This window comes from Lepisosteus platostomus (genome assembly GCF_059453375.1).
Source record: "Lepisosteus platostomus isolate fLepPlt1 chromosome 5 unlocalized genomic scaffold, fLepPlt1.hap1 SUPER_5_unloc_3, whole genome shotgun sequence".
Taxonomy (NCBI): Eukaryota; Metazoa; Chordata; class Actinopteri; order Semionotiformes; family Lepisosteidae; genus Lepisosteus; species Lepisosteus platostomus.
This window is the reverse complement of record NW_028291473.1, coordinates 407,981-421,705: the sequence shown is the minus strand read 5'-3', so window position 1 is coordinate 421,705 and position 13,725 is coordinate 407,981. Positions and strand designations below refer to the sequence as shown.

The window sequence follows — 13,725 nt, the reverse complement described above, 5'->3', positions numbered from 1 at the left end:
GTGATTTACACCAGAAAAAAAGAAATTGTTGCTATGTAACTGGTACCATGTCAAAATGTAATGAGATGTGATCATATATACTGTTTTAAGTATGTATATTAATGTAAAGCTTTCTAATTTGTGATGTCCTGTATTTTTTTGTGAACTTTTAAAAGTTCTTAAAAAATCGATTCACCCAGGGCGAGGCTCTACTGCATAATTTCTGGTAGTGGGGGACTGCGTTCGCGCTCTCCCCTGATGTGCTTGGTCCAATATCAGATACGGAAGAGTTACGACACCACGTGCTGCGATAGGATCCCAGTTCGAAAGCCACTGCTGGTTCCCGGTTTCTTTTAGTTAGAGGTCCAGAGAAGCATTTCAAGCTGGTTACACTACTTCTTCCGGACATTCATTCCCTTTTCAAAGTCAGTCGTTTTGCTGTAGTCTGCATTATTAAGGCCAATTTATTTGGTCATGGGGGCCTCGGTACTGTATGCTAATTCTCAAGACAGTTTCACCCGTTTTCTGATTGCTAGGTTCTGTACCAGTGCAGACATGTCAAACAGTGAATGGCTGTACCTCTATTGTATCTGTGCTCAATGAATGAAATCAGTAATAAATGAATATATGTATAGTTATACGAAAAACAAGTGGTTTATCGACTCATCTTCATTTGCAGATTTAGAGGCAGCTTCGATATTCGTTTTACAAACGGGTTTTTTTTTATATGGGTCACACACATGCCATAGCAACAAAACATTTCTAGAGATGAGGCTATAGATCACCTTTCCATCCTCCAGGTTTTCCTCCCAAAGCCTACGGCACCAACGGCGATCCCTGCTGGCCAAGAGAGCAAAAGCTTGCAGCACCTGGTATTCCCAGGAAGTCTCCCATCCAAGTACTAACCAGGCCCAACCCTGCTTAGCTTCCAAGATCAGATGAGATCAGGCACATTCAGGGTGGTGTGGCCACAAGGAAAAGCCATCGTGCCTAACTCGCTACTTGAAGCTGTGTGTGGCTGGGGCTCTGTGCCCCCCGAGCAGGACTGAAGGATCGTTCGTGTGCAACTCTTTGGAAAGGAGCCTCTTTCCAAATCGCATTGCGTACCTGGATGTTGGCGAATGTGCTCCCTTGTGTTGGCTTGTCCCGCACTTGAGGAGAACAAACAAACTGCACGGAGGAGCACAAGGCAAGTCTTCACAAGACAAAAACCTCCAGTGCACAGCACTCTGAAAACATTTCTGGGCTGTCGCGTGTTTATTTCAGCACATAAAGCGCACCAGTCCAACACGTCGGCCGGGCACATGGCGCCTCCGCACTCTTGTGGCCTTGCGGCGTCAGAGCAAGAGGCTCCTTCTCGCTGCCTTTCCGCTGTGTTGCAGAGCCCCGAGAGGGAACCTGGAGCGCACACTTTGTGGGGGGCGGGGGACCGCGTTCGCGCTCTGCCCCCTGTCTCTTGCGCGAGTACTAAATCTCACGGCGCCAGCCAGCAGCCAGGAGACAAGTACAATATCGCGGGACAGGGGGGCCTCGTCATTGATTGTTACATATGAGACGGGGATTAGGAGGAGACCCCGACTGATTGGTAAAGGGGAACACTAACACCAGAGAGACACCCCCGGAGTCTCTTTTTGAGAGACGCCCTGGTATTTCTTAATGGCCAAGGAGGGTTGGGACCTGGGTTTTATGCCTCCCCCGAAGGACGGCGCCTGTTTGTGCAGCAGAGTGTCGCCATCAGGATGCTGGGGCATAAGAAAGCCACACAGACCGCAGGGTGAGTGCTCCCTACTGGTCCCAGTCACACCTCTTGTAGGAGCAGCAGCAACCTGAGCTTTTCTGGGGGGAATCTCCCATCCGGGTGCCGGCTAGGCTCACACCTGCTGGGTTGCCGTGGGTGAGCCCAGTCGAGAGTCGCAGGGTGAGATCTAGTCACCGGGGAGAAACGATACAAGCGAAGGATTACTCGGCTCCCAGCACTTGAAAAGACCGACAAATGACTCGTTCCCGCCGGAGCTGAATGTACCTGCATGTGTCGTGTCGTCTACTTCCCCCGCCCCGCTGTGTTTGCTGTATTGTCTTAGAAGCTGGCCCCCGAGACGAGACGGGCTGTTCCTGTGCCCCAATTAACACTTTACAGGTGCCATTCCCCGGCATTGTGGCCATTGTCGGTGGTCACACGCGATAAGATAAGGTGGAGGAGAGCGGGGCATGCCCAGCGCCAGACATTCAAGGAGGGGGCTGTGCGAGGTGAGGTGAGGTGCGACACGCCGGAGCCCCGACGCTGCTAATGCGGAGCACTTGTTGAACTGGCATTGAAAGGACATGTGCGCACGGAGCGAGCCTTCCCTGCGGCGGAGCGTGGAAACTTTCTCCCCGCGCTGCAGGAGTTGTGTGCGCTGCAGCGGTGCCGAGAGAACAGCACAGAAGGCAGCAGTCTCTGGAGAGCGGGTAAGAGACGGAGCCTTGTGGGCAGGCGAGCAGGCCCATTTTTTGGAAATTGCTTAAAAGGCTCCGGTGTTTGTTCGGTGTGTGGCAGGCACACGACGCAAGCTTGCGTAGCGATTTGTGGGTCTGGTGTTATGCAAATGAGGCCAAATTGCATCCCGGGACATGCTGCGAATGCGCATTGGCGACTGCAGATGTGTAGGAAACGGCGCGCTCGTTTTCTCGTTTTGCCCACCCTTTTGAGTGTTAGTGTGGCGTGTGAGTGTGCGAAAGAGTGGGCCCAGCAGGAGGCAGTGGCTTGCGGGGCGAGTAGCTGGCCTAGGCTGCGCGCTTTGTGCTGTGGCTGTGGGCCGCTTGCAGGGCCTTATATAACTTATACTTACCTGGCAGGGGAGATACCTTGATCATCCTGTAGGTGGAGTAGTTGGATTGTTTTCTTGTTTTGTGGAAGCAGTGTTTGTTTTGCAGTTTACGAAATGGCAACTTTTGGATCCCGCAAGAATGCTGTGCGTTTTGAGCTTTTGGATGACCTCTTCATGGATCGCATGCAGTTCAGCAGAAAAGTGTTGCAGAAGGAACTTGGCTTTGAACCTCGGCACTTGGATTTCATCTTCGCTCTCCCAGGTCAGAAAGCATTTGAGGTTGTTTTTGCTACCTATTCTCTGTTTGAACGATGTGTGGATGTGTTTGAGGCAAAAAGAGGGAAAGTTCCTGCCCTTGAGAAGATCAACTTGCAGCCTCTGACACAGAGAGAGAGGAAAACGGTGCATGTTGTTATGTTCTCGGATCTGGCAAAGACGGAGGACATTCACACCTGGCTTAACCAGTACTGCACTGTCCACCATGGAACTGAGGTTAGAGATGTTGACAGTATAAAAACAGGAGCAAGGAAATTCGAGGTTCGTTTGCTACCGGACAATGTAAATGGAGGCTTAAGGCACCTGCCCTCTACAATCCGGCTGGGCGCCTGCAATGGCTATGTTTTTTATGTGGGACAACCAAAGGTGTGTCAGCGCTGTGGTGCTGTGGGACACCTGGCATCGTCCTGCACTGTGAAATGCTGCATGACCTGTGGCAAACAGGGACATTTAGCCTCTGACTGTTCAATGCTGCCAAATTGCAATTTATGTGGCTTGGAAGGACACGTTTTTAAGAACTGCCCTCACGCCTACGCCAATAAACTCAAAATGAGAAAGGATGAGGCAGTGCTTGTTTCAGCCAAACCGGCCTGAAAATCCAAAGCAAATAACAAGTCAAACAAAGAACCCTTGTTGGACAAAGACTCTCAGCCTCCAGCCAGGATCAGTCCTGCTGTGGCTCCGGGGCCGGTGGAAGAGAAATCCACTACGCCCCCACAACTGCAGACTGCACCAGACAAGCACGAGGGTTTGAAAACCCCCGAGAACAGCGAGGACCCCTCCCCCACTCCTGCTCCTCAGAACGAGGGCCAGTGTGGGGCCTCCCGGTGGAGCGGGTCCAGCCAGTCCATCACGGAGGATCTGCAGCAGCTGGTGGGTGAGGGCGAAGAGGAGACTGGTGCATCGGCTGCACCCCTTTCCCCTCAGTGCTCCCAGGAGCTGGACTTGAGGAAAAGGAAAAATGACTCTGTTTTCTCCCCGAGCGAGGAGGAAGGAGAGCATGGTGATGGGGACAGCTGGAACCCCTCCACCCCTCCCTCTACCCCCTTCCCTGAAATGGACTCCGTGAACGCTATTACTGCTGCCACCCTGATGAAGGCTCATTCAGAGGATGGCTGGCAGGAAATTGGTAAGAAGAAAAAGAAAAAGAAGTAAATCAAGAGAGGTATAAAAGCTTTGAAGATAGGTGGGATAAAGGGCCTTCTGATTGGTCAGGGGACAATAACAACAGAACCTCTGGCGTGGCCATTCTTTTCAAAGGATGGGCATTCAAATTGAAAAGTATTCAGAGGGTCATAGATGGCAGGTTGCTTTGTGTGGATGTGGAATGGGGGACCGTTAACCTGCGTCTAATCAATGTGTATTGTCCTACTGACGCTGGAGGAAGGGTGGAGCTACTCAAAGCACTCTCTCCCCTATTGTTATGTAGCACAGACGTGATAGTGGGAGGGGATTTTAATTGTATCTTAGAGCACACAGATAGGCAGTCTAGCTCTCCGATAAAATTGGATTCCAGCTCACTGGCCCTGCAAAACTTAGTTCAAGACTTTAAACTCTCAGACACATATAGATGTATATATCCCACAATAGCAGGATATACATGGTCAGGGAGGAATAGCAGCTCCAGAATTGACTATTGCTTTGTCTCAGAGAGAGTGAAAGTTGTTGGGGTCACTCTTCAGCCTGTCTTCTTCTCAGATCATCAGGCTTTAGGGTGTAGAGTGGAACTCCAGGGCGGGACTGTCTTTGGCCCAGGCCTCTGGAAACTCAACACAAAGCTGCTAGAGAATGAGGGGGTAGTATCCCGCTACAAGGAGAAACTATCACAGTGGCTGTCCTTGCAGTGTCTGTACGAGTCAGTAGGAGAGTGGTGGGAGGAGGTGAAGGTGAGGACAAAGGCCTTTTTCATGGCTGAGGGAAGGAAGGCTGCTGCCAGACGGAGAAGAGTGCTAGCCAGGAAACAGAGGCAGCTGCAGCGTCTCTACACGAGACAGTGGCTTCGATGTGCTCGAGGATATCACCCTTTTAAAAAAGGATGTCCGGAGCATAGCGGAAGAAAGTAGTCGAGGAGTGCTGTTAAGAAGCAGAGTGCAGTTCTTGGAAGAAAATGAGAAGTGTACTTGCTTCTTTTTCAGGAAAGTGGTAGGCTCCAATTCTGTCATGGAAAGTGTAGTTGATGAGGAGGGAAGAGAGAGAACAGAGCCGAGTGCTATCCTCTCCTGCATCGAGGCCTTCTTGTCACGGACGTCCAAGGGGACTAACCGTGGGGAGCAGGAGGGCGGAAAAAGACCCATATGCTTAGCGGCGATACGGGAAAAAGGCCCGGGCTCATTAGTGCAAAGAGTTCAGGAATGCCGTATAGAAACCTGTGCCCTCAGGGAGCGGACGTGGGGCGCCCTGGTGCTAGGCGGGTCTCAGGACATCCGAACGTCAGTGCTGAGCGAGGACAGAGTGCAAGACCCTGAAATATTTAGCCAAGGGAAAGAGAGGGACAGGAAGGACAGCAGACCAGAAACTAGGGATAGGACATAGAAGGACCGCCCTCTGGCTGCAGAGGGCGTGACACTTCTACTCAAGACTGTACAGCTCTACAGAGGTAAAGGATGAAGAAATTCATTTTTTTACCTCAAAGCTAGAAAACGTTTTGAGTGAAGAAGATAGGGAAGTACTTGAGGGGGATTTGACAGTAGAAGAGCTGAGAGGCTATGGAGAGCTTACAGAAGGGGAAAACGCCGGGTGCTGACAGGCTCCCTAAAGGGGTGTCTGCTTTTACTACTTGCACGAATGAAGGCAAAAAAAAAGCCAATCGATGTGAACGAACGGCGCTTTACAGAGGAGTACTGCCTGACTGGATCGTTGATGAACGACAGAGGCCACTCCGACCTCTTCTCGGTTTTCTTCAATGACTTAATAAGGATCTTCTTCACATTCGCCCATGCAGGGGAAGCCAGTTACACCAAAGCAAACGCAGGAAAGTGCATTTGAAGCAGAGACCAGGAGGGACTTGTTTACACCGACAGTGGGCGGAGAATGGAACAATGCGCCCAGCCCTGTTGCTGGAGCCGATTCTTGATGAGCTCTTGGGCTCACTAAAAGGCCCCCGCTGGATGCTAATCTTTCTGTTGTTCTTGCAGGTCCTGCGCTGCTTTTGAGCCGACAGAGCTCGTCCTGGTTTGCCGGCACAGCCCAATTGCAAATGATCGGCTCCGCGTACAGAAGGAACGTGCGTTTGGTACAAGAGTGCACGAAGGCACCGTAAATACATTGGGAACAAATGACCGGTTGCTCAAGACCTCTGTGAAGTACAGGAGCGTGCAACACGAGGCTGTTTCCGCCCGGTCTCGAACCGGGGACCTCTCACGTGTTAGGCGAACGTGATAGCCGCTACACTACGGAAACCTGCAGGGACTGCTGCTGGTGTCTCGCTTGCGTTTCGGGCTGAGAAAGGGACGCGTCACTTTAGGAAGGGGGCGCTGGAGAGAGGAACAAAGGGCGCGATGAAACAAAATGCCGAAACCCGGGATCTTTAGATCTTCAGTCTAACGCTCTCCCAACTGAGCTATTTCGGCGGTGCAAAGAGCACACAGCCACCTGCTCCAGCCTTCCTGTGTTGTGGCATGAGCGCACCAAGAGTAGCGGGAGAGTGTTGCAGGAATGTCACTCAGAAGGAAAGCCACCCAGCTGCGCCCTCTGAGCTCTGTCCAGCGCATCTTCCTCGCATGGACTCCTGCCTGCGACGGGCAGGAAACAATTAGCAAGAACAGAACGACACCCCATGGGTGTCTCATGACCGCACCTTAGGTTGTGACACGTGCAGGTGTGAGGGGTTGCCGGGCTACTTTGGAGCAGAGCTTGGGCGGAGGGGGGGCGGGAAAGCAGACAAAGAGGTGACACCTCAAGGTCTGCACGATCACAGCTCTCCGCCGCCCCAGGCTTCCGCTTGATAAGCTACTGGACACACCCGCCCCTCCTCACACAGACCGTGGAAAAGCCCCCGAGTGGGAGGGCTCTCTCTTCCTCCCAGGAGCTCTTGGACACGACGCACAGACAGGGCGCGGGGAGCCGCCGCCTGCAAACACGGCTCCAGGCAGGACTCCGCTCCGCAGGAGCCGCAAAGCAGAGGAGATGGGGGCAGCTTAGCTCCTGTGCAGAGACCTGAGCTGTTGTTGCTGCGGACGCTGTCTTTTCTGCACTCGGGGTAGGAGTGAATGTTGAGATGCCCTTAGAAATGAAGCAGAGCACTTCAACAGCACGGGTGTGTGTGCGTGCACCCTGGTGATTCTGGGAGACAGATCGAACCTGGGCTAAAAGAGAGGGGGCTTAGCCCTCTTCCATTTGCTAGTTCAAAGTTGTACAACCCATTTGTATCTGCTAGGCGGCGCAGTCGTCGTGCACAAAGAACGCTTTGAAAAGCGTCTAAGGCAAGTCATTCCTAGTTGGTCGTTTGTGTTTTCCGTTCAGACGCGAAATGCTGAAATGATCTCTCGGCTCCTCGGTTGTCTTTTCTGCTCCGTAAAGGAATCACAGCACGCGTCGGCTTCCAGCATGCTGGGTCGTGACACGATGCCGGGGGTTGGAAAGAGCGATGTCTTCCTCGTTAGTATAGTGGTAAGTATCCCCGCCTGTCACGCGGGAGACCGGGGTTCGATTCCCCGACGGGGAGTAGCTTTTCTTTCACCTCCTTAGAGAAATGACTGCCTTTCACTTCTCTGTTTTCTTTCACAGCGTCGTGCACCTTTTCATTGCTCTCGCTTTCAGAGCCTCCGCACGGCACACGACTCGATATCAGGAAGCACATTGAAGTGAAAGCAGGAAGCGCTGCGACATGCACTGTGCAGATCCCGCCACACTAAGAGGTGAGTGGGTCTGTTCGATGCACAAAGAACGCTTTGAGAAGCGTCAAAGGCAAGTCATTCCGAGTTGGTCGTTTATGTTTTCCGTTCAGACGCGAAATGCTGAAATGATCTCTCGGCTCCTCGGTTGTCATTTCTGCTCCGTAAAGGAATCACAGCACGCGTCGGCTTCCAGCACGGTGGGTCGGGACACGATGCCGGGGGTCGGAGAGAGCGATGTCTTCCTCGTTAGTATAGGACCTGTCACCTGTCCCCACCTGTCACGCGGGAGACTGGGGTACATCAGGACGCGCATTGAAGTGAAAGCAGGATGCGCTGTGACATGCACTGTGCAGATCCCGCCACACTAAGAGGTGAGTGGGTCTGTTCGATTACAACGCTAGGCGAACCCCCAATCCCCTTTTGTGCCTGGCGACAAAAGATGTCTGTTTCCGCCCGGTTTCGAACCGGGGACCTTTCGCGTGTGAGGCGAACGTGATAACCACTACACTACGGAAACGGTGGTAAGACGTGCCCAGCGGCCCAGCGCTGAGCTTCACCAATGCGATTCAGCTGCTTCCAGTGCCTTTATTGGAGTGCGCTGATGGACCGTGCTCTCTCTCCAGAGACCAGCACGCCTGTCATGGACGGAGCAGGAAAGGCGGCGCCACATTCTACAGCCCTCTCCACGCAATCGACGAAATCGGGCTACTGAAGTGGAGAAAATCGCCTCTCCAGAAAGTGCAAATATCATCTTGGAGACTATAAATCCTATTGCCGAAGGTCAGCCCTGTCTACCAGAGTAACCCTCCCACAGCGATGATCAGCTCGTCTCACACGCGAGAAGTTTCGGTTGGAAACAAGCTCCCCCTCTTCTCGCACGTTTTGCACGCTCGAGTAGTTTTAATGCGGCTCTTTCGTACACGGTGCTGATCTTTTGGAAAGCAGGAGGCAAAACCGAGTCGAACCGCCTGGGTGAAAACCAGGAACCCTAACCGCTAGACTATATGGCAGCGAACAACCATGCTGTTCCCGGCATCATGCAAGCAAACTACATAAATATGAGAAAACACGCAAGAGAGTTGTCAGGACTTTTCCGAATTATGTCACACGAAGAGAGCACAGCCCTTTCCGCCCTGCCGCGTGTGTCTCGGTAACTCGCTGTGATAGTATAGTGGTCAGTACTTTGTGTTGTGGCCGCAACAACCCTGGTTCGAATCCGGGTCACGGCAGAATAGGGGCGTCTGCTTTTACTACTCGCACGAATGAAGGCAAAAAAAAGCCAATCGACGTGAACGAACGGCGCTTTACAGAGGAGTACTGCCTGACTGGATCGTTGATGAACGACAGAGGCCACTCCAACCTCTTCTCGGTTTTCTTCAATGACTTACTAAGGATCTTCTTCACATTCGCCCATGCAGGGGAAGCCAGTTACACCAAAGCAAACGCAGGAAAGTGCATTTGAAGCAGAGACCAGGAGGGACTTGTTTACACCGACAGTGGGCGGAGAATGGAACAATGCGCCCAGCCCTGTTGCTGGAGCCGATTCTTGATGAGCTCTTGGGCTCACTAAGAGGCCCCCGCTGGATGCTAATCTTTCTGTTGTTCTTGCAGGTCCTGCGCTGCTTTTGAGCCGACAGAGCTCGTCCTGGTCTGTCGGCACAGCCCAATTGCAAATGATCGGCTCCGCGTACAGAAGGAACGTGCGTTTGGTACAAGAGTGCACGAAGGCACCGGAAATACATTGGGAACAAATGAGCGGTCGCTCAAGACCTCTGTGAAGTACAGGAGCGTGCAAAACGAGGCTGTTTCCACCCGGTCTCGAACCGGGGACCTTTCGCGTGTTAGCCGCTATACTACGGAAACCTGAAGGGACCGCTGCTGGTGTCTCGCTTGCGTTTCGGGCTGAGAAAGGGACGCGTCACTTTAGGCAGGGGGCGCTGGAGAGAGGAACAAAGGGCGCGATGAAACAAAATACCGAAACCCGGGATCTTTAGATCTTCAGTCTAATGCTCTCCCAACTGAGCTATTTCGGCGGTGCGCAAAGCCCACAGCCACCTGCTCCAGCCTTCCTGTGTTGTGGCATGAGTGCACCAAGAGTAGCGGGAGAGTGTTGCAGGAACGTCACTCAGTAGGAAAGCCACCCAGCTGCGCCCTCTGAGCTCTGTCCAGCGCATCTTCCTCACATTGACTCCTGCCTGCGACGGGCAGGAAACAATTAGCAAGAACAGAACGACACCCCATGGGTGTCTCATGACCGCACCTTAGGTTGTGACAAGTGCAGGTGTGAGGGGTTGACGGGCTACTTTGGAGCAGAGCTTGGGCGGAGGGGGGGCGGGAAAGCAGACAAAGAGGTGACACCTCAAGGTCTGCACGATCACAGCTCTCCGCCGCCCCAGGCTTCCGCTCGATAAGCTACTGGACACACCCGCCCCTCCTCACACAGACCGTGGAAAAGCCCCCGAGTGGGAGGGCTCTCTCTTCCTCCCAGGAGCTCTTGGACATGACGCACAGACAGGGCGCGGGGAGCCACAGCCTGCAAACACGGCTCCAGGCAGGACTCCACTCCGCAGGAGCCGCAGAGCAGAGGAGATGAGGGCAGCTTAGCTCCTGTGCAGAGACCTGAGCTGTTGTTGCTGTGGATGCTGTCTTTTCTGCACTCGGTGTAGGACATCAGGAAGCACATTGAAGCGCTGCGACATGCACTGTACAGATCCCGCCACTACTGGGCCCGATTTCCCCGGATCGAAACCGGGCGGAAACAGGCCCGTTTCGTTTGTTGCACGCACACTGTTTAGGGATTCGCCTAGCGCTGTGATCGAACAGACCCACTCACCTCTTAGTGTGGCGGGTCTGCACAGTGCATGTCACAGCGCATCCTGCTTTCACTTCAATGCATGTCCTGATGAACCCTGGTCTCCCGCGTGACAGGTGGGGATACTTGCCACTATACTAACGAGGAAGACATCGCTCTCTGCTTAGTGTGCAAAACACTTACTTGCAGCATTGTGGGTGCTGTGGTTTAAATGCTATTGGTTTGTGAACAGAATACCCCTATCCCAGTACATTGTGCCACATTAAATAAACACACGAGAAAAAGAGATTCAGAACGCAAAGCTGTGTCGGTGTTCTGTGTAAAAAATCGGTTTGAACATCATGGGAGCTGTTTTTAATAAGCTGCTGAGTAAAGAATATTTTAATCTTCTTGCTGTCAGTAGTATTTTGCATATAGTTGACTCTTACCTGAATGAAAACAGGACGTAAAGGAAGGGTTTCAGAATTCAGACAAAGCTTTATTCCCGTGCTTACAGTCTGGGTAATTGGAGACTGCACAGTTATGCTTCCTATGGTCATATACGGGTTTTTCGCATGAAGCCGTATTGAACAGTATTTCTCGCGTTGTGAACTTGTGTATACAGCGGTCCCCCGGGTTCCAGTTAGTGCGTAATTACTCATCGATGAAAAACCGGAGGTTTAAAAAAAGATAATTAGCTCACTGATACTTTGATGTAGAGGCTGTGGAAATATCCACGTCGTGGTCTTTAAAATGCATTTGGTTTGAAGGCGTTCTGTGCTTCCGTTGCGAAGATATGGACAAAAGAATATTCGTGCTTGGTCCAAAAAATGTAATATAAACGAAAAAGTAAAGGCTGAGAAAGCATTCACAATGTATTTTATGCACAAAGCAAGTATTCTCGCGATTCTAAGAGGTTTCGTGTAAACGCTACAGGCGTGCCAAAATCGTTTTCGAACTTCAAGCTAACTTTACCCCGGTCTGGTACCATAGGTCACGTACAGTAGCTTAAAATCCCAGTCATGTTTTTTTTTCTATCTTGTGGTACATAACGTACCATTTCGGACTATCACAAAGGGCTTGATTTCGTTAAATGCATGTATTCATTTCCTTTCTGGAAAACTTGTATTTCAAGAAATTCACACAGCTTGCGAGAAATTAAATTCAATTCTTGATTATCAGTGCAGAAGAAATATTGCCAGCTGGCAAAAAAATATTTTTTTTTAACCGGAAAGTTGTGATGTGAGACACGAACCCACCATTCCGTCTGTGTGGCGCATTCGGTTGTTAACTGAAAAGTCGGTGGTTTGAGTCCACCAAAGGATAGGTTTCTGTTGCGATGTAAACATTGTCTTCGCAAAGGTCGATTGGATTTCTCAGCGAAACCTTTACCATTTTAATATTTGCAGGAAATGCGAGTGCTTAACAGGTGTCAGAATTACCGGGAAATGTCCAGTTACTGTATGCCCAACATCGCAACTCCCCAGAAAACCATATTCACCCAAGAAAAGAGTTGAAGGATCTGATGAGGTTAGTTATGAAAGTTATGAAAGGAAGTTGATGTGGAGCTGTTAGCCGTAAAAACTCCTTAATGTCCTTAATGTCTTTGATGTTGTCATCAGCGATAAACTGCATTCAGCAAAGATAAAAAGAAAATTATCTTTGCTTACTGCCCTGTCTTTCTCACACCTGAAGAAGGCTCCACAGCCGAAACATTGTGATTCTTTTCTTCTCTTTTCAGCAGGAATAGTCCTTTACTTGTTCCTTTGCAGCCTACGCATGCTGACGCAGCTACCCACCCGATATCTAACATTCTATAATCACAACTATGAATGTCCACTTTGGGTATTTTTTCCATGATTATTTATTATTATTATTTATTCTGTCATTGAAGCATATTTTATGTCATACTGAAGTGTCATAATCACTGAAAAAATATTGTTTTCATTTAGAAAGTAAGAAAATGATAAATCACTAGGAATTGCATTTAGCCTATTCTGATCTATATTTTCTATATACTTTAACATGCCATGTTCACAATGTCACAACTCATAAATGAAACAGTGAAGTGTTGTAATTACAAATGTACATAGTGCCGGGACATTGAGATGTTTTGGTAATGAGGAAGGAGGGACATGCAATGTTCACAGGGTCAAATTTATAAAACGCTACAGTAAAATTTCTTGTATTTCGGGATTATGAGAGCCTGTTACATTGTGTCTCACACCTCAGTGTCAGAATTTTGAGACATTTTTATAACCAGGGGTAGGTTCATAGCAATAAGCAGAAAGTGCGATCATCCTTTGCTCATCCTCGGTTAACCATATATTCTCATATGCCATGTTCTGAATGTCCCATTTAAAACTGCTATATTAAAATTAAGACTTTTTATGATCAGAAGGCAAGGTTGTGGTAAATATGCATAAAGTGCAAGTGAACTTATGTTTTGCCTTTGTCTTGTTATTGTGAGTTTTGAAAATTGGTTTTCGATTTTCTGAAATGTGTTTCACACAAAAATGCAATTTGGATAGTCACTACTTATATATTCCCCTTTACTGAGGATATGTACAGTAATCCATCCCGATTAGTACTTTTAAAAATTACTGTAGAGAGCCATCAGAAAGGGAATGAAAACTTGCATTAAACAAAATCAAGCTGCATGTAATCATCCATAGTGATACATTTTGTAAGACAAGACAGGAAGAAAGACACTGCTGGGATTTGAACGCAGAATCTCCTGTTTAATAGGAAAACACTTTAACCAAATCAGCCAAGATGCTGTCAGAGTATTAACATCATGTCTGCATCAGTGATTACAGCTGACTATCGCTGGAGGACAGTGAAGTCAGCCTGCATAATGAGGGGGAAGAGACTGACCTCTGTGATGCACTATAGAGTTACACTAACCTTCTATCCAACTGTTCTATGCTGCATTCTATCCTAGTGGTAAATATTGGTTTCCGTGCGTGTAATATTCCTTTTTTTGTCAAATATTTTCAAGCACAAATTTTGCTGTTGAAAATAAGCCTTGTGGTTT

The 13,725-nt window shown here is 49.8% G+C and overlaps 4 non-coding genes across 4 annotated transcripts; 2 read left to right on the top strand and 2 right to left on the bottom strand.

Annotated features, from left to right (window-relative positions):
• Positions 1-836: 836 nt before the first annotated feature.
• On the bottom strand, positions 837-955 carry LOC148638189 (5S ribosomal RNA). The gene has a single exon (XR_015931109.1). It is a non-coding gene; the product is annotated as a 5S ribosomal RNA (ribosomal RNA).
• A 6,698-nt stretch (positions 956-7,653) lies between these two features.
• trnad-guc (transfer RNA aspartic acid (anticodon GUC)) lies at positions 7,654-7,725 on the top strand. Its single transcript has one exon. It is a non-coding gene; the product is annotated as a tRNA-Asp (tRNA).
• A 616-nt stretch (positions 7,726-8,341) lies between these two features.
• Positions 8,342-8,414, bottom strand: trnav-cac (transfer RNA valine (anticodon CAC)). The gene has a single exon. It is a non-coding gene; the product is annotated as a tRNA-Val (tRNA).
• Positions 8,415-9,054: 640 nt separating this feature from the next.
• On the top strand, positions 9,055-9,126 carry trnah-gug (transfer RNA histidin (anticodon GUG)). The gene has a single exon. It is a non-coding gene; the product is annotated as a tRNA-His (tRNA).
• The last annotated feature ends 4,599 nt before the right edge of the window (positions 9,127-13,725 follow it).